The 19356-nt window shown below is 48.5% G+C and overlaps 1 protein-coding gene across 1 annotated transcript in view; it reads right to left on the reverse strand.

Annotated features, from left to right (window-relative positions):
* LOC110487914 (copine-4) overlaps positions 1 to 19356 on the reverse strand; it is a 59811-nt gene that overhangs the window by 17376 nt on the left and 23079 nt on the right. The window lies entirely within an intron of this gene.

The raw sequence follows: 19356 nt of genomic DNA on the forward strand, positions 1-19356 counted from the left end.
GTCTTAACAGAACTCCCCTCACCAGGTTGTCTTAACTGAACCCCCCTCACCAGGTTGTCTAGGTCTTAACTGAACTCCCCTCACCAGGTTGTCTAGGTCTTAACAGAACTCCCCTCACCAGGTTGTCTAGGTCTTAACTGAACTCCCCTCACCAGGTTGTCTAGGTCTAAACAGAACTCCCATCACCAGGTTGTCTAGGTCTTAACTGAACTCCCCTCACCAGGTTGTCTAGGTCTTAACTGAACCCCCCTCACAAGGTTGTCTAGGTCTTAACTGAACTCCCATCACCAGGTTGTCTAGGTCTTAACTGAACCCCCCTCACCAGGTTGTCTAGGTCTTAACTGAACCCCCCTCACCAGGTTGTCTAGGTCTTAACCTGAACTCCCATCACCAGGTTGTCTAGGTCTTAACAGAACCCCCCTCACCAGGTTGTCTAGGTCTTAACTGAACTCCCCTCACCAGGTTGTCTAGGTCTTAACAGAACTCCCATCACCAGGTTGTCTAGGTCTTAACTGAACTCCCATCACCAGGTTGTCTAGGTCTTAACTGAACCCCCCTCACCAGGTTGTCTAGGTCTTAACTGAACCCCCCTCACCAGGTTGTCTAGGTCTTAACTGAACCCCCCTCACCAGGTTGTCTAGGTCTTAACTGAACCCCCCTCACCAGGTTGTCTAGGTCTTAACTGAACCCCCCTCACCAGGTTGTCTAGGTCTTAACTGAACCCCCCTCACCAGGTTGTCTAGGTCTTAACTGAACTCCCCTCACCAGGTTGTCTAGGTCTTAATAGAACTCCCCTCACCAGGTTGTCTAGGTCTTAATATAACTCCCCTAACCAGGTTGTCTAGGTCTTAACAGAACTCCCCTCACCAGGTTGTCTAGGTCTTAACTGAACCCCCCTCACCAGGTTGTCTAGGTCTTAACTGAACCCCCCTCACCAGGTTGTCTAGGTCTTAACTGAACCCCCCTCACCAGGTTGTCTAGGTCTTAACTGAACTCCCCTCACCAGGTTGTCTAGGTCTTAACTGAACCCCCCTCACCAGGTTGTCTAGGTCTTAATAGAACTCCCCTCACCAGGTTGTCTAGGTCTTAACAGAACTCCCCTCACCAGGTTGTCTTAACAGAACTCCCCTCACCAGGTTGTCTTAACTGAACTCCCCTCACCAGGTTGTCTTAACTGAACTCCCCTCACCAGGTTGTCTAGGTCTTAACAGAACTCCCCTCACCAGGTTGTCTAGGTCTTAATAGAACTCCCCTCACCAGGTTGTCTAGGTCTTAACAGAACTCCCCTCACCAGGTTGTCTTAACTGAACCCCCCTCACCAGGTTGTCTAGGTCTTAACTGAACTCCCCTCACCAGGTTGTCTAGGTCTTAACAGAACTCCCCTCACCAGGTTGTCTAGGTCTTAACTGAACTCCCCTCACCAGGTTGTCTAGGTCTTAACAGAACTCCCATCACCAGGTTGTCTAGGTCTTAACTGAACTCCCCTCACCAGGTTGTCTAGGTCTTAACTGAACCCCCCTCACAAGGTTGTCTAGGTCTTAACTGAACTCCCATCACCAGGTTGTCTAGGTCTTAACTGAACCCCCCTCACCAGGTTGTCTAGGTCTTAACTGAACCCCCCTCACCAGGTTGTCTAGGTCTTAACAGAACTCCCATCACCAGGTTGTCTAGGTCTTAACAGAACCCCCCTCACCAGGTTGTCTAGGTCTTAACTGAACTCCCCTCACCAGGTTGTCTAGGTCTTAACAGAACTCCCATCACCAGGTTGTCTAGGTCTTAACTGAACTCCCATCACCAGGTTGTCTAGGTCTTAACTGAACCCCCCTCACCAGGTTGTCTAGGTCTTAACTGAACCCCCCTCACCAGGTTGTCTAGGTCTTAACTGAACCCCCCTCACCAGGTTGTCTAGGTCTTAACTGAACCCCCCTCACCAGGTTGTCTAGGTCTTAACTGAACCCCCCTCACCAGGTTGTCTAGGTCTTAACTGAACCCCCCTCACCAGGTTGTCTAGGTCTTAATAGAACTCCCCTCACCAGGTTGTCTAGGTCTTAATATAACTCCCCTAACCAGGTTGTCTAGGTCTTAACAGAACTCCCCTCACCAGGTTGTCTAGGTCTTAACTGAACTCCCCTCACCAGGTTGTCTAGGTCTTAACTGAACTCCCCTCACCAGGTTGTCTAGGTCTTAACAGAACTCCCCTCTCCAGGTTGTCTTAACTGAACCCCCCTCACCAGGTTGTCTAGGTCTTAACTGAACTCCCCTCACCAGGTTGTCTAGGTCTTAACAGAACCCCCCTCACCAGGTTGTCTAGGTCTTAACTGAACCCCCCTCACCAGGTTGTCTAGGTCTTAACTGAACTCCCCTCACCAGGTTGTCTAGGTCTTAACAGAACTCCCCTCTCCAGGTTGTCTTAACTGAACCCCCCTCACCAGGTTGTCTAGGTCTTAACTGAACTCCCCTCACCAGGTTGTCTAGGTCTTAACAGAACTCCCCTCTCCAGGTTGTCTTAACTGAACCCCCCTCACCAGGTTGTCTAGGTCTTAACTGAACCCCCCTCACCAGGTTGTCTAGGTCTTAACCGAACCCCCCTCACCAGGTTGTCTAGGTCTTAACTGAACCCCCCTCACCAGGTTGTCTAGGTCTTAACTGAACCCCCCTCACCAGGTTGTCTAGGTCTTAACTGAACTCCCCTCACCAGGTTGTCTAGGTCTTAACTGAACCCCCCTCACCAGGTTGTCTAGGTCTTAATAGAACTCCCCTCACCAGGTTGTCTAGGTCTTAACAGAACTCCCCTCACCAGGTTGTCTTAACAGAACTCCCCTCACCAGGTTGTCTTAACTGAACTCCCCTCACCAGGTTGTCTTAACTGAACTCCCCTCACCAGGTTGTCTAGGTCTTAACAGAACTCCCCTCACCAGGTTGTCTAGGTCTTAATAGAACTCCCCTCACCAGGTTGTCAAGGTCTTAACAGAACTCCCCTCACCAGGTTGTCTTAACTGAACCCCCCTCACCAGGTTGTCTAGGTCTTAACTGAACTCCCCTCACCAGGTTGTCTAGGTCTTAACAGAACTCCCCTCACCAGGTTGTCTAGGTCTTAACTGAACTCCCCTCACCAGGTTGTCTAGGTCTTAACAGAACTCCCATCACCAGGTTGTCTAGGTCTTAACTGAACTCCCCTCACCAGGTTGTCTAGGTCTTAACTGAACCCCCCTCACAAGGTTGTCTAGGTCTTAACTGAACTCCCATCACCAGGTTGTCTAGGTCTTAACTGAACCCCCCTCACCAGGTTGTCTAGGTCTTAACTGAACCCCCCTCACCAGGTTGTCTAGGTCTTAACAGAACTCCCATCACCAGGTTGTCTAGGTCTTAACAGAACCCCCCTCACCAGGTTGTCTAGGTCTTAACTGAACTCCCCTCACCAGGTTGTCTAGGTCTTAACAGAACTCCCATCACCAGGTTGTCTAGGTCTTAACTGAACTCCCATCACCAGGTTGTCTAGGTCTTAACTGAACCCCCCTCACCAGGTTGTCTAGGTCTTAACTGAACCCCCCTCACCAGGTTGTCTAGGTCTTAACTGAACCCCCCTCACCAGGTTATCTAGGTCTTAACTGAACCCCCCTCACCAGGTTGTCTAGGTCTTAACTGAACCCCCCTCACCAGGTTGTCTAGGTCTTAACTGAACCCCCCTCACCAGGTTGTCTAGGTCTTAACTGAACTCCCCTCACCAGGTTGTCTAGGTCTTAATAGAACTCCCCTCACCAGGTTGTCTAGGTCTTAATATAACTCCCCTAACCAGGTTGTCTAGGTCTTAACAGAACTCCCCTCACCAGGTTGTCTAGGTCTTAACTGAACTCCCCTCACCAGGTTGTCTAGGTCTTAACTGAACTCCCCTCACCAGGTTGTCTAGGTCTTAACAGAACTCCCCTCACCAGGTTGTCTTAACTGAACCCCCCTCACCAGGTTGTCTAGGTCTTAACTGAACTCCCCTCACCAGGTTGTCTAGGTCTTAACAGAACCCCCCTCACCAGGTTGTCTAGGTCTTAACTGAACCCCCCTCACCAGGTTGTCTAGGTCTTAACTGAACTCCCCTCACCAGGTTGTCTAGGTCTTAACAGAACTCCCCTCACCAGGTTGTCTTAACAGAACTACCCTCACCAGGTTGTCTAGGTCTTAACAGAACTCCCCTCACCAGGTTGTCTTAACTGAACCCCCCTCACCAGGTTGTCTAGGTCTTAACTGAACCCCCCTCACCAGGTTGTCTAGGTCTTAACCGAACCCCCCTCACCAGGTTGTCTAGGTCTTAACTGAACCCCCCTCACCAGGTTGTCTAGGTCTTAACTGAACCCCCCTCACCAGGTTGTCTAGGTCTTAACTGAACTCCCCTCACCAGGTTGTCTAGGTCTTAACTGAACCCCCCGCACCAGGTTGTCTAGGTCTTAATATAACTCCCCTCATCAGGTTGTCTAGGTCTTAACAGAACTCCCATCACCAGGTTGTCTTAACAGAACTCCCCTCACCAGGTTGTCTTAACTGAACTCCCCTCACCAGGTTGTCTTAACTGAACTCCCCTCACCAGGTTGTCTAGGTCTTAACAGAACTCCCCTCACCAGGTTGTCTAGGTCTTAATAGAACTCCCCTCACCAGGATGTCTAGGTCTTAACTGAACTCCCCTCACCAGGTTGTCTAGGTCTTAACAGAACTCCCCTCACCAGGTTGTCTTAACAGAACTCCCCTCACCAGGTTGTCTAGGTCTTAACAGAACTCCCTCACCAGGTTGTCTAGGTCTTAACAGAACTCCCCTCACCAGGTTGTCTTAACTGAACTCCCCTCACCAGGTTGTCTAGGTCTTAACAGAACTCCCCTCACCAGGTTGTCTAGGTCTTAACTGAACTCCCCTCACCAGGTTGTCTAGGTCTTAACTGAACTCTTAACTGAACTCCCCTCACCAGGTTGTCTAGGTCTTAACTGAACCCCCCTCACCAGGTTGTCTGGGTCTTAACTGAACCCCCCTCACCAGGTTGTCTAGGTCTTAACTGAACCCCCCTCACCAGGTTGTCTAGGTCTTAACTGAACCCCCCTCGCCAGGTTGTCTACGTCTTAACTGAACTCCCCTCATCAGGTTGTCTAGGTCTTAACTGAACCCCCCTCACCAGGTTGTCTAGGTCTTAACTGAACCCCCCTCACCAGGTTGTCTAGGTCTTAACTGAACCCCCCTCACCAGGTTGTCTAGGTCTTAACTGAACCCCCCTCACCAGGTTGTCTAGGTCTTAACTGAACCCCCCTCACCAGGTTGTCTAGGTCTTAACTGAACCCCCCTCACCAGGTTGTCTAGGTCTTAACTGAACTCCCCTCACCAGGTTGTCTAGGTCTTAATAGAACTCCCCTCACCAGGTTGTCTAGGTCTTAATATAACTCCCCTCACCAGGTTGTCTAGGTCTTAACAGAACTCCCCTCACCAGGTTGTCTAGGTCTTAACTGAACTCCCCTCACCAGGTTGTCTAGGTCTTAACTGAACTCCCCTCACCAGGTTGTCTAGGTCTTAACAGAACTCCCCTCTCCAGGTTGTCTTAACTGAACCCCCCTCACCAGGTTGTCTAGGTCTTAACTGAACTCCCCTCACCAGGTTGTCTAGGTCTTAACAGAACCCCCCTCACCAGGTTGTCTAGGTCTTAACTGAACCCCTCTCACCAGGTTGTCTAGGTCTTAACTGAACTCCCCTCACCAGGTTGTCTAGGTCTTAACAGAACTCCCCTCACCAGGTTGTCTTAACTGAACCCCCCTCACCAGGTTGTCTAGGTCTTAACTGAACCCCCCTCACCAGGTTGTCTAGGTCTTAACCGAACCCCCCTCACCAGGTTGTCTAGGTCTTAACTGAACCCCCCTCACCAGGTTGTCTAGGTCTTAACTGAACCCCCCTCACCAGGTTGTCTAGGTCTTAACTGAACTCCCCTCACCAGGTTGTCTAGGTCTTAACTGAACCCCCCTCACCAGGTTGTCTAGGTCTTAATAGAACTCCCCTCACCAGGTTGTCTAGGTCTTAACAGAACTCCCCTCACCAGGTTGTCTTAACAGAACTCCCCTCACCAGGTTGTCTTAACTGAACTCCCCTCACCAGGTTGTCTTAACTGAACTCCCCTCACCAGGTTGTCTAGGTCTTAACAGAACTCCCCTCACCAGGTTGTCTAGGTCTTAATAGAACTCCCCTCACCAGGATGTCTAGGTCTTAATAGAACTCCCCTCACCAGGTTGTCTAGGTCTTAATAGAACTCCCCTCACCAGGATGTCTAGGTCTTAACTGAACTCCCCTCACCAGGTTGTCTAGGTCTTAACAGAACTCCCCTCACCAGGTTGTCTTAACAGAACTCCCCTCACCAGGTTGTCTAGGTCTTAATAGAACTCCCTCACCAGGTTGTCTAGGTCTTAACAGAACTCCCCTCACCAGGTTGTCTTAACTGAACTCCCCTCACCAGGTTGTCTAGGTCTTAACAGAACTCCCCTCACCAGGTTGTCTAGGTCTTAACTGAACTCCCCTCACCAGGTTGTCTAGGTCTTAACTGAACTCTTAACTGAACCCCCCTCACCAGGTTGTCTAGGTCTTAACTGAACCCCCCTCACCAGGTTGTCTAGGTCTTAACTGAACCCCCCTCGCCAGGTTGTCTAGGTCTTAACTGAACTCCCCTCATCAGGTTGTCTAGGTCTTAACAGAACCCCCCTCACCAGGTTGTCTAGGTCTTAACTGAACCCCCCTCACCAGGTTGTCTAGGTCTTAACTGAACTCCCCTCACCAGGTTGTCTAGGTCTTAACAGAACTCCCCTAACCAGGTTGTCTTAACAGAACTCCCCTCACCAGGTTGTCTAGGTCTTAACAGAACTCCCCTCACCAGGTTGTCTAGGTCTTAACAGAACTCCCCTAACCAGGTTGTCTAGGTCTTAACTGAACTCCCCTCACCAGGTTGTCTAGGTCTTAATAGAACTCCCCTCACCAGGTTGTCTAGGTCTTAATATAACTCCCCTCACCAGGTTGTCTAGGTCTTAACAGAACTCCCCTCACCAGGTTGTCTAGGTCTTAACTGAACTCCCCTCACCAGGTTGTCTAGGTCTTAACTGAACTCCCCTCACCAGGTTGTCTAGGTCTTAACAGAACTCCCCTCTCCAGGTTGTCTTAACTGAACCCCCCTCACCAGGTTGTCTAGGTCTTAACTGAACTCCCCTCACCAGGTTGTCTAGGTCTTAACAGAACCCCCCTCACCAGGTTGTCTAGGTCTTAACTGAACCCCCCTCACCAGGTTGTCTAGGTCTTAACTGAACTCCCCTCACCAGGTTGTCTAGGTCTTAACAGAACTCCCCTCACCAGGTTGTCTTAACTGAACCCCCCTCACCAGGTTGTCTAGGTCTTAACTGAACCCCCCTCACCAGGTTGTCTAGGTCTTAACCGAACCCCCCTCACCAGGTTGTCTAGGTCTTAACTGAACCCCCCTCACCAGGTTGTCTAGGTCTTAACTGAACCCTCCTCACCAGGTTGTCTAGGTCTTAACTGAACTCCCCTCACCAGGTTGTCTAGGTCTTAACTGAACCCCCCTCACCAGGTTGTCTAGGTCTTAATAGAACTCCCCTCACCAGGTTGTCTAGGTCTTAACAGAACTCCCCTCACCAGGTTGTCTTAACAGAACTCCCCTCACCAGGTTGTCTTAACTGAACTCCCCTCACCAGGTTGTCTTAACTGAACTCCCCTCACCAGGTTGTCTAGGTCTTAACAGAACTCCCCTCACCAGGTTGTCTAGGTCTTAATAGAACTCCCCTCACCAGGATGTCTAGGTCTTAATAGAACTCCCCTCACCAGGTTGTCTAGGTCTTAATAGAACTCCCCTCACCAGGATGTCTAGGTCTTAACTGAACTCCCCTCACCAGGTTGTCTAGGTCTTAACAGAACTCCCCTCACCAGGTTGTCTTAACAGAACTCCCCTCACCAGGTTGTCTAGGTCTTAACAGAACTCCCTCACCAGGTTGTCTAGGTCTTAACAGAACTCCCCTCACCAGGTTGTCTTAACTGAACTCCCCTCACCAGGTTGTCTAGGTCTTAACAGAACTCCCCTCACCAGGTTGTCTAGGTCTTAACTGAACTCCCCTCACCAGGTTGTCTAGGTCTTAACTGAACTCTTAACTGAACTCCCCTCACCAGGTTGTCTAGGTCTTAACTGAACCCCCCTCACCAGGTTGTCTAGGTCTTAACTGAACCCCCCTCACCAGGTTGTCTAGGTCTTAACTGAACCCCCCTCACCAGGTTGTCTAGGTCTTAACTGAACCCCCCTCGCCAGGTTGTCTAGGTCTTAACTGAACTCCCCTCATCAGGTTGTCTAGGTCTTAACAGAACCCCCCTCACCAGGTTGTCTAGGTCTTAACTGAACCCCCCTCACCAGGTTGTCTAGGTCTTAACTGAACTCCCCTCACCAGGTTGTCTAGGTCTTAACAGAACTCCCCTAACCAGGTTGTCTTAACAGAACTCCCCTCACCAGGTTGTCTAGGTCTTAACAGAACTCCCCTCACCAGGTTGTCTAGGTCTTAACAGAACTCCCCTAACCAGGTTGTCTAGGTCTTAACTGAACCCCCCTCACCAGGTTGTCTAGGTCTTAACAGAACTCCCCTCACCAGGTTGTCTAGGTCTTAACAGAACTCCCCTAACCAGGTTGTCTAGGTCTTAACTGAACCCCCCTCACCAGGTTGTCTTAACTGAACCCCCCTCACCAGGTTGTCTAGGTCTTAACTGACAGGAAGAAAAAAAAACTGCAGTCACCCCTGTATTAATAAATTGAAATACATTTGCCAAAATTATAGAATTATCCTAGAACTACTTCTGTCTGTACAGAAATAATGTAATAATTCAAAGCACTACATCAGAGAGTAGAATTTAGCCATCAAAAGCTTTAAAAATGTTGTTGCTGTGGATTGTGTTTAGCCCAAATTAAAGCACAATATCAAACAGCTGTATCAAACAAATAAAGCAAATATCAATCAGCTGATTTTGTATCTGTCAGTGAAGAGTGAGCAGCTAAAATATTTTATATAATCGCTGAGAAAACACAGGTTGGAAAGCAAGTCTACCGCTGAAAAAGAGAAGACTATACAGTATATTATCCGTCCGTAGGCTACCAAAATATTGCATCAAATCCCAACATTGAGGGAACAACATTGTTTTACTAAGTACCTAGGCTGTGTTGAGGGATATAGGCACAAGCTCATCCGCCATCACAAGTGAGTGTGTTGCGCATTGAGTTGGTCAGTGCCACTGGACAGACCACTATAATTTCCTCCTCATATCTCATATTTCCGCTCGTTTCGTTAGCCTAGGGCTAGGCTATTGGCTGCATTCAAGACAAGTTCGTTTTTACTGATCTCAGTTTGTCAGTTTCAGAATTGGATCACTTGTGTGGTTTTAAAAAAAGATTCTGCTTAAGAAACCAGACAACAGGAGATCGCTGGCACCAGTGACGACCCGTCATTCAGGGCAGGTGGGGCAGAGCTAAAATAGGTGTCCCCTAAAAAATATACAGTACTAATCAAAAGTTTGGACACACCTACTCATTCAAGGGTTTTTCTTTATTTTTTTGACTATTTTCTACATTGTAGAAAAATACTGAAGACATCAAAACTATGAAATAAGACATATGGAATCATGTAGTAACCAAAAAAGTGTTAAACAAATCAAAATATATTTGAGATTTGAGATTCTTCAAATAGCCGCCCTTTGCCTTGATGACAACTTTGCACGCTCTTGGCTTCACCTGGAATGCTTTTCCAACCGTCTTGAAGGAGTTCCCACATATGCTGAGCGCTTGTTGGTGGCTTTCCATTTGCGCCATTCCGGCCATTATAATGAGCCGTTCTCCCCTCGGCAGCCTGCTGTGATCCAGACATGTAAAATTATGTAAAATTGCTTCCCCCCCCCCTGGAGCCTACAACAACAACAACAAAAATCCCCATGTATGCAAATTCTCTTTAGCTAAAATTCCACTACAGCGAACATTTAGCTGACCAGCACCTGCGCTATGCAAGTCAGAGATTTGTTTTTTTTTTTTTTTGGGGGGGGGGGGGGGGGTCTGACACACATTTTGTGGAAATGAATAAAAGTTGAACATAGTCAAATGTGTCAGTTTAATAAAATGTGCAAAAAAATACTATATATATATACAGTGCCTTGCGAAAGTATTTGGCCCCCTTGAACTTTGTGACCTTTTGCCACATTTCAGGCTTCAAACATAAATATATAAAACTGTATTTTTTTGTGAAGAATCAACAACAAGTGGGACACAATCATGAAGTGGAACGACATTTATTGGATATTTCAAACTTTTTTAACAAATCAAAAACTGAAAAATTGGGCGTGCAAAATTATTCAGCCCCTTTACTTTCAGTGCAGCAAACTCTCTCCAGAAGTTCAGTGAGGATCTCTGAATGATTCAATGTTGACCTAAATGACTAATGATGATAAATACAATCCACCTGTGTGTAATCAAGACTCCGTATGAATGCACCTGCACTGTGATAGTCTCAGATGTCCGTTAAAAGTGCAGAGAGCATCATGAAGAACAAGGAACACACCAGGCAGGTCCGAGATACTGTTGTGAAGATGTTTAAAGCCGGATTTGGATACAAAAAGATTTCCCAAGCTTTAAACATCCCAAGGAGCACTGTGCAAGCGATAATATTGAAATGGAAGGAGTATCAGACCACTGCAAATCTACCAAGACCTGGCCGTCCCTCTAAACTTTCAGCTCATACAAGGAGAAGACTGATCAGAGATGCAGCCAAGAGGCCCATGATCACTCTGGATGAACTGCAGAGATCTACAGCTGAGGTGGTAGACTCTGTCCATAGGACAACAATCAGTTGTATATTGCACAAATCTGGCCTTTATGGAAGAGTGGCAAAAAGAAAGCCATTTCTTAAAGATATCCATAAAAAGTGTTGTTTAAAGTTTGCCACAAGCCACCTGGGAGACACACCAAACATGTGGAAGAAGGTGCTCTGGTCAGATGAAACCAAAATTGAACTTTTTGGCAACAATGCAAAACGTTATGTTTGGCGTAAAAGCAACACAGCTGAACACACCATCCCCACTGTCAAACATGGTGGTGGCAGCATCATGGTTTGGGCCTGCTTTTCTTCAGCAGGGACAGGGAAGATGGTTAAAATTGATGGGAAGATGGATGGAGCCAAATACAGGACCATTCTGGAAGAAAACCTGATGGAGTCTGCAAAAGACCTGAGACTGGGACGGAGATTTGTCTTCCAACAAGACAATGATCCAAAACATAAAGCAAAATCTACAATGGAATGGTTCAAAAATAAACATATCCAGGTGTTAGAATGGCCAAGTCAAAGTCCAGACCTGAATCCAATCGAGAATCTGTGGAAAGAACTGAAAACTGCTGTTCACAAATGCTCTCCATCCAACCTCACTGAGCTCGAGCTGTTTTGCAAGGAGGAATGGAAAAAAATGTCAGTCTCTCGATGTGCAAAACTGATAGAGACATACCCCAAGCGACTTACAGCTGTAATCGCAGCAAAAGGTGGCGCTACAAAGTATTAACTTAAGGGGGCTGAATAATTTTGCACGCCCAATTTTTCAGTTTTTGATTTGTTAAAAAAGTTTGAAATATCCAATAAATGTCGTTCCACTTCATGATTGTGTCCCACTTGTTGTTGATTCTTCACAAAAAAATACAGTTTTATATCTTTATGTTTGAAGCCTGAAATGTGGCAAAAGGTCGCAAAGTTCAAGGGGGCCGAATACTTTCGCAAGGCACTGTATATATATATATAGTGCCTAGGACTATTTAAGCGAATTAAACCCTGTCTGTCGACATGGGCAACAGATCGCAAAACAGAAATTCCCCACTGAGCACGTTTTGGGAAATGGCGAGTTAACTTTGTCATCCATAAACGTATGCCAAGTGCTAAAATAATGATTAGGCTTATGATCACACTTCCTTAATGTAAATATTAGGCCAGAGACACCTATACAGTGGGTCAAAAAAGTATTTAGTCAGCCACCAATTGTGCAAGTTCTCCCACTTAAAAATATGGGAGAGGCCTGTAATTTTCATCATAGTTACACTTCAACTATGACAGAAAAATGAGAGAAAAAAATCCAGAAAATCACATTGTAGGATTTTTAATGACTTTATTTAAAAATTATGGTGGAAAATAAGTATTTGGTCACCTACAAACAAGCAAGATTTCTGGCTCTCACAGACCTGTAACTTCTTCTTTAAGAGGCTCCTCTGTCCTCCATTCGTTACCAGTATTAATGGCACCTGTTTGAACTTGTTATCAGTATAAAAGACACCTGTCCACAACCTCCAACAGTCACACTCCAAACTCCACTATGGCCAAGACCAAAGAGCTGTCAAAGGACACCAGAAACAAAATTGTAGACCTGCACCAGGCTGGGAAGACTGAATCTGCAATAGGTAAGCAGCTTGGTTTGAAGAAATCAACTGTGGGAGCAATTATTAGGAAATGGAAGACATACAAGACCACTGATAATCTCCCTCCATCTGGGGTCAAAATGATCACAAGAACAGTGAGCAAAAATCCCAGAACCACACCTAGTGGACCTAGTGAATGACCTGCAGAGAGCTGGGACCAAAGTAACAAAGCCTACCATCAGTAACACACTACGCCGCCTGGGACTCAAATCCTGCAGTGCCAGACGTGTCCCCCTGCTTAAGCCAGTACATGTTCAGGCCCGTCTGAAGTTTGCTAGAGAGCATTTGGATGATCCAGAAGAAGATTGGGAGAATGTCATATGGTCAGATGAAACCAAAATATAACTTTTTGGTAAAAACTCAACTCGTCCTGTTTGGAGGACAAAGAATGCTGAGTTGCATCCAAAGAACACCATACCTACTGCGAAGCAAGGGGGTGGAAACATCATGCTTTGGGGCTGTTTTTCTGCAAAGGTCCAGGACGACTGATCCGTGTAAAGGAACGAATGAATGGGGCCATGTATTGTGAGTTTTTTAGTTAAAACCTCCTTCCATCAGCAAGGGCATTGAAGATGAAACTTGGCTGGGTCTTTCAGCATGACAATGATCCCAAACACACCGGCCGGGCAACGAAGGAGTGGCTTCGTAAGAAGCATTTCAAGGTCCTGGAGTGGCCTAGTCAGTCTCCAGATCTCAACCCCATAGAAAATCTTTGGAGGGAGTTGAAAGTCAGTGATGCCCAGCAACAGTCCCAAAACATCACTGCTCTAGAGGAGACCTGCATGGAGGAATGGGCCAAAATACCAGCAACAGTGTGTGAGAACCTTGTGAAGACTCACAGAAAACGTTTGACCTCTGTCATTGCCAACAAAGGGTATATAACAAAGTATAAACTTTTGATAAACTTTTGTTATTGACCAAATACTTACTTATTTTCCACCATAATTTGCAAATAATAATGTGATTTTCTGGATTTTTTTTCTAATTTTGTCTGTCATAGTTGAAGTGTACCTATGATGAAAATTACAGGCCTCTCTCATCTTTTTAAGTGGGAGAACATGCACAATTGGTGGCTGACTAAATACTTTTTTGCCCCACTGTACATCTGGTAGCCAAGCACAAGTGATCAGTGTAGCCTTTTATCGCTCTAGACTTTTGGGGTGTGAGTTCGCTAATTTAGAATGTTTCCTAAAGCAGCCTGTCTAGACTTCATCTCTTAATGGGGAGGCAGGTAGCCAAGTGGTTAGAGCGTTGGACTAGTTACTGAAAGATTACTGGTTGCAAGATCGAATCCCCAAGCTGACAAGGTAAAAATCTGTCGTTCTGCCCCTGAACAAGGCAGTTGTAACGGTTTTCTTGATGAGAAGGAGAGTCGGACCAAAATGCAGCGTGTAGATTGCGATCCATGTTTTAATGAACAAACGTAAAACACGAATCAAATGCAAACACTACAAAATAAAGAACGTGATGAACGTAACGAAAACCTAAAACAGCCTATCTGGTGAAAAACACATAGACAGGAACAATCACCCACAAACACACAGTGAACCCCAGGCTACCTAAATATGGTTCCCAATCAGAGACAATGATGAACACCTGCCTCTGACTGAGAACCATATCAGGCTGAACATAGAAATAGACAAACAAGACATGAAACATAGAATGCCCACTCAGATCACACCCTGACCAATCAAAACATAGAAAATACAAAGTAAACTATGGTCAGGGCGTGACAGTACCCCCCCCCCAAGGTGCGGACTCCAGCCGCAAAACCTGAACCTATAGGGGAGGGTCTGGGTGGGCATCTGTCCGCGGTGGCGGCTCTGGCGCTGGACGTGGACCCCACTCCATGACAGTTTTAATCCCCCTCCTAAACGTCCCTAAATAGGTTACCCACCACAATGATAACATGGGACAGAGGGACAGCTCGGGACAGAGGTAACTCGGGACAGATGGGTAGCTCAGCCCTGAGAGGAAGCTCAGCACTGAGAAGAAGCTCAGCACTGAGAAGAAGCTCAGGCAGGTGGTTGGATCCGGCAGATCCTGGCTGGCTGGCGGTTCTGGAAGATCCTGGCTGACTGGCGGATCCAGGAGAATCTGGACGACTGGCAGATCTGGGAGAATCTGGCCGACTGGCAGATCTGGAAGAGTCTGGTCGACTGGCAGATCTGGAAGAGTCTGGTCGACTGGCAGATCTGGAAGAGTCTGGTCGACTGGCAGATCTGGAAGAGTCTGGACGACTGGCAGATCTGGAAGAGTCTGGACGACTGGCAGATCTGGAAGAGTCTGGACGACTGGCAGATCTGGAAGAGTCTGGACGACTGGCAGATCTGGAAGAGTCTGGACGACTGGCAGATCTGGAAGAGTCTGGACGACGGGCAGATCTGGAAGAGTCTGGACGACGGGCAGATCTGGAAGAGTCTGGTCGACTGGCAGATCTGGAAGAGTCTGGTCGACTGGCAGATCTGGAAGAGTCTGGTCGACTGGCAGATCTGGAAGAGTCTGGACGACTGGCAGATCTGGAAGAGTCTGGACGACTGGCAGATCTGTAAGAGACTGGTCGACACAGACTGGCTGCTCTGGCTGCTCCATGCTGACTGACAGCTCTGGCTGCTCCATGCTGGCAGACTGCTCTGGCTGCTCCATGATGACTGATAGCTCTGGCTGCTCCATGCTGACTGGCTGCTCCATGCTGACTGGCAACTCTGGCTGCTCCATGCAGACTGGCTGCTCCATGCTGACTGGCAGCTCTGGCTGCTCCATGCTGACTGGCTGCTCTGGCTGCTCCATGCTGACTGGCTGCTCCATGCTGACTGGCTGCTCCATGCTGACTGGCTGCTCCATGCTGACTGGCGGCCCTGGCTGCTCCATGCTGACTGGCGGCCCTGGCTGCTCCATGCTGACTGGCGGCCCTGGCTGCTCCATGCTGACTGGCGGCCCTGGCTGCTCCATGCTAACTGGCAGCTCTGGCGGCTCCTTGCAGACTGGCAGCTCTGGCGGCTCCTTGCAGACTGGCAGCTTTGGCGGCATCCTGCAGACTGGCAGCTCTGGCGGCTCCTTGCAGACTGGCAGCTCCATGCAGACTGGCAGCTCTATGCAGACTGGCAGCTCCTTGCAGACTGGCAGCTCTAAGCTAACTGGCAGCTCTATGCTAACTGGCAGCTCTATGCTAACTGGCAGCTCTATGCTAACTGGCAGCTCTATGCTAACTGGCAGCTCTATGCTAACTGGCAGCTCTATGCTAACTGGCAGTTCTGAACAGGCGGGAGACTCCGGCAGCGCTGTAGAGAAGGCAGGCTCTAACAGCGCTAAACAGGCGGGAGACTCCGACAGCGCTGAAGAGAAGGGAGGCTCTGGCAGCGCTGGACAGGCGAGGCGCACTGTAGGCCTGATGCGTGGTGCTGGCACTGGTGGTACTGGGCCGAGGACACGCACAGGAAGCCTGGTGCGGGGAGCTGCTACCGGAGGGCTGGGGTGTGGAGGTGGTACTGGAAAAACCGGACCGTGCAGGCGCACTGGAGCTCTTGAGCACCGAGCCTGCCCAACCTTACCTGGTTGAATGCTCACGGTCGCCCTGCCAGTGCGGCGAGGTGGAATAGCCCGCACTGGACTATGCAGGCGAACCGGAGAAACCGAGCGCAAGGCTGGTGCCATGTAAACCGGCCCAAGGAGACGCACTGGGGACCAGCTGCGTAGAGCCAGCTTCATGGCATTAGGCTCGACGCTCAATCTAGCCCGGCAGACACGCGGAGCTGGAATATACCGCACCGGGCTATGCACCCGCACTGGAGACACCGTGCACACCACTGCATAACACGGTGCCTGTCCGGTCTCTCTAGCCCCCCGGTAAGCACAGGGAGTCTGCCCAGGTCTCCTACCTGGCGTAGCCATACTCCCTGTTAGCCCCCCCCCAAGAAATTTTTGGGGCTGCCTCTCGGGCTTCCTTGCCAGCCGTGTTCCCTCATATCGCCGGCTCCTCTCTCCGGCTGCCTCTGCTCTCCTAAGTGCCTCCACCTGTTCCCATGGGAGGCGATCTCTTCCAGCCAGTATCTCCTCCCAAGTGTAACAGCCCTTGCCATCCAAAACGTCCTCCCATGTCCATTCCTCTTTACGCTGCTGCTGCTGCCTGTTGACACGCTGCTTGGTCCGTTGGTGGTGGGTGATTCTGTAACGGTTTTCTTGATGAGAAGGAGAGTCGGACCAAAATGCAGCGTGTAGATTGCGATCCATGTTTTAATGAACAAACGTAAAACACGAATCAAATGCAAACACTACAAAATAAAGAACGTGATGAACGTAACGAAAACCTAAAACAGCCTATCTGGTGAAAAACACATAGACAGGAACAATCACCCACAAACACACAGTGAACCCCAGGCTACCTAAATATGGTTCCCAATCAGAGACAATGATGAACACCTGCCTCTGACTGAGAACCATATCAGGCTGAACATAGAAATAGACAAACAAGACATGAAACATAGAATGCCCACTCAGATCACACCCTGACCAATCAAAACATAGAAAATACAAAGTAAACTATGGTCAGGGCGTGACAGCAGTTAACCCACTGTTCCTCCGCGATGTTCAGGCCCTACCCTACCCAGCCCGCGATGTTCAGGCCCTACCCTACCCAGCCCGCGATGTTTAGGCCCTACCCTACCCAGCCCGCGACGTTCAGGCCCTACCTACTTTTAGGTTTCAGGGAAAATGTGTGGAGTAAAAAGTACAATATTTTTTTAGTAATGTAGTGAAGTAAAAGTTGTCCAAAATATAAATAGTAAAGTAAAGTACAGATACCCCCAGAAAACGATTGGAGTAGTACTTTAAAGTATTTTATTTAAGTACTTTACACCACTGATTAGCTGCTACTTTCGGTCTGTCACTCGCTCCCTCAGCTTGCTCTGCATGCACTCTGCTCATGGCGGTTCTGAGTCTGTGCGTAACCATAGCAACAGCCCCGCTTGGGCTGCTCTGCTCAACAAAGAGACATGAGAGAGCTGTCAGCTACTTTTATTCACTCTAACCTAGACAAAACTCAAGGAAATAATCTCTCCAGTCTTATATTTGACGAGGTTGAAGCACTTCCGACACCATGTTATGATCTTAGTCAGATATGACAGATGACTGTGCAGCAGAGAACGAGCAAATGGCTCTGATTCAAAATGTTACTAATACATTTAGTGAAGCCCTGGATGTACCCTAGTTATTGATGGAAAAACAGTCCCTACCCTGTCCTGGATTTACCCTAGTTATTGATGGATAAACAGGCCCTACCCGGCCCTGGATGTAACCTAGTTATTGATGGACAAACAGGCCCTACCCGGCCCTGGATGTACCCTAGTTATTGATGGACAAACAGGCCCTACCCGGCCCTGGATGTACCCTAGTTATTGATGGACAAACAGGCCCTACCCGGCCCTGGATGTACCCTAGTTATTGATGGACAAACAGGCCCTACCCGGCCCTGGATGTACCCTTGTTATTGATGGACAAACAGGCCCTACCCTGCCCTGGATGTACCCTAGTTATTGATGGAAAAACAGGCCCTACCCGGCCCTGGATGTACCCTAGTTATTGATGGAAAAACAGGCCCTACCCTGCCCTGTATGTACCCTAGTTATTGATGGAAAAACAGGCCCTACCCAGCCCTGGATGTACCCTAGTTATTGATGCAAAAACAGGCCCTACCCTGCCCTGGATGTACCCTAGTTATTGATGGAAAAACAGGCCCTACCCGGCCCTGGATGTACCCTAGTTGTTGATGGAAAAAAAGGCCCTACCCGGGCCTGGATGTACCCTAGTTATTGATGGACAAACAGGCCCTACCCTGCCCTGGATGTACCCTAGTTATTGATGGAAAAACAGGCCCTACCCGGCCCTGGATGTACCCTAGTTATTGATGGACAAACAGGTCCTACCCTGCCCTGGATGTACCCTAGTTATTGATGGAAAAACAGGCCCTACCCTGCCCTGGATGTACCCTAGTTATTGATGGAAAAACAGGCCCTACCCAGCCCTGGATGTACCCTAGTTATTGATGCAAAAACAGGCCCTACCCTGCCCTGGATGTACCCTAGTTATTGATGGAAAAACAGGCCCTACCCGGCCCTGGATATACCCTAGTTGTTGATGGAAAAACAGGCCCTACCCGGGCCTGGATGTACCCTAGTTATTGATGGAAAAACAGGCCCTACCCGGCCCTGGATGTACCCTAGTTATTGATGGAAAAACAGGCCCTACCCTGCCCTGGATGTACCCTAGTTATTGATGGAAAAACAGGCCCTACCCTGCCCTGGATGTACCCTAGTTGTTGATGGACAAACAGGCCCTACCCGGCCCTGGATGTACCCTAGTTATTGATGGAAAAACAGGCCCTGCCCTGTATGTACCCTAGTTATTGATGGAAAAACAGGCCCTACCCTGCCCTGTATGTACCCTAGTTATTGATGGAAAAACAGGCCCTACCCTGCCCTGTATGTACCCTAGTTATTGATGGAAAAACAAGCCCTACCCTGCCCTGTATGTACCCTAGTTATTGATGGAAAAACAGGCCCTACCCGGCCCTGGATGTACCCTAGTTATTGATGGAAAAACAGGCCCTACCCTGCCCTGTATGTACCCTAGTTAATGATGGAAAAACAGGCCCTACCCGGCCCTGGATGTACCCTAGTTATTGATGGAAAAACAGGCCCTACCCTGCCCTGTATGTACCCTAGTTATTGATGGAAAAACAGGCCCTTCCCGGGCACTAATCCGATGTATACTGTCGGGGCCCATCGAGCTCTGGTTGGGTAGGGGAGCTCTAGCGAGGAAGAAAGATGGGTGCCAGTTTTTTTCCTCTTATTATCTCAGGATGAAACTGAAG

The sequence above is a fragment of the Oncorhynchus mykiss genome, chromosome 30 (genome assembly GCF_057628025.1).
Source record: "Oncorhynchus mykiss isolate SJ-2025 chromosome 30, ASM5762802v1, whole genome shotgun sequence".
Taxonomy (NCBI): domain Eukaryota; kingdom Metazoa; phylum Chordata; class Actinopteri; order Salmoniformes; family Salmonidae; genus Oncorhynchus; species Oncorhynchus mykiss.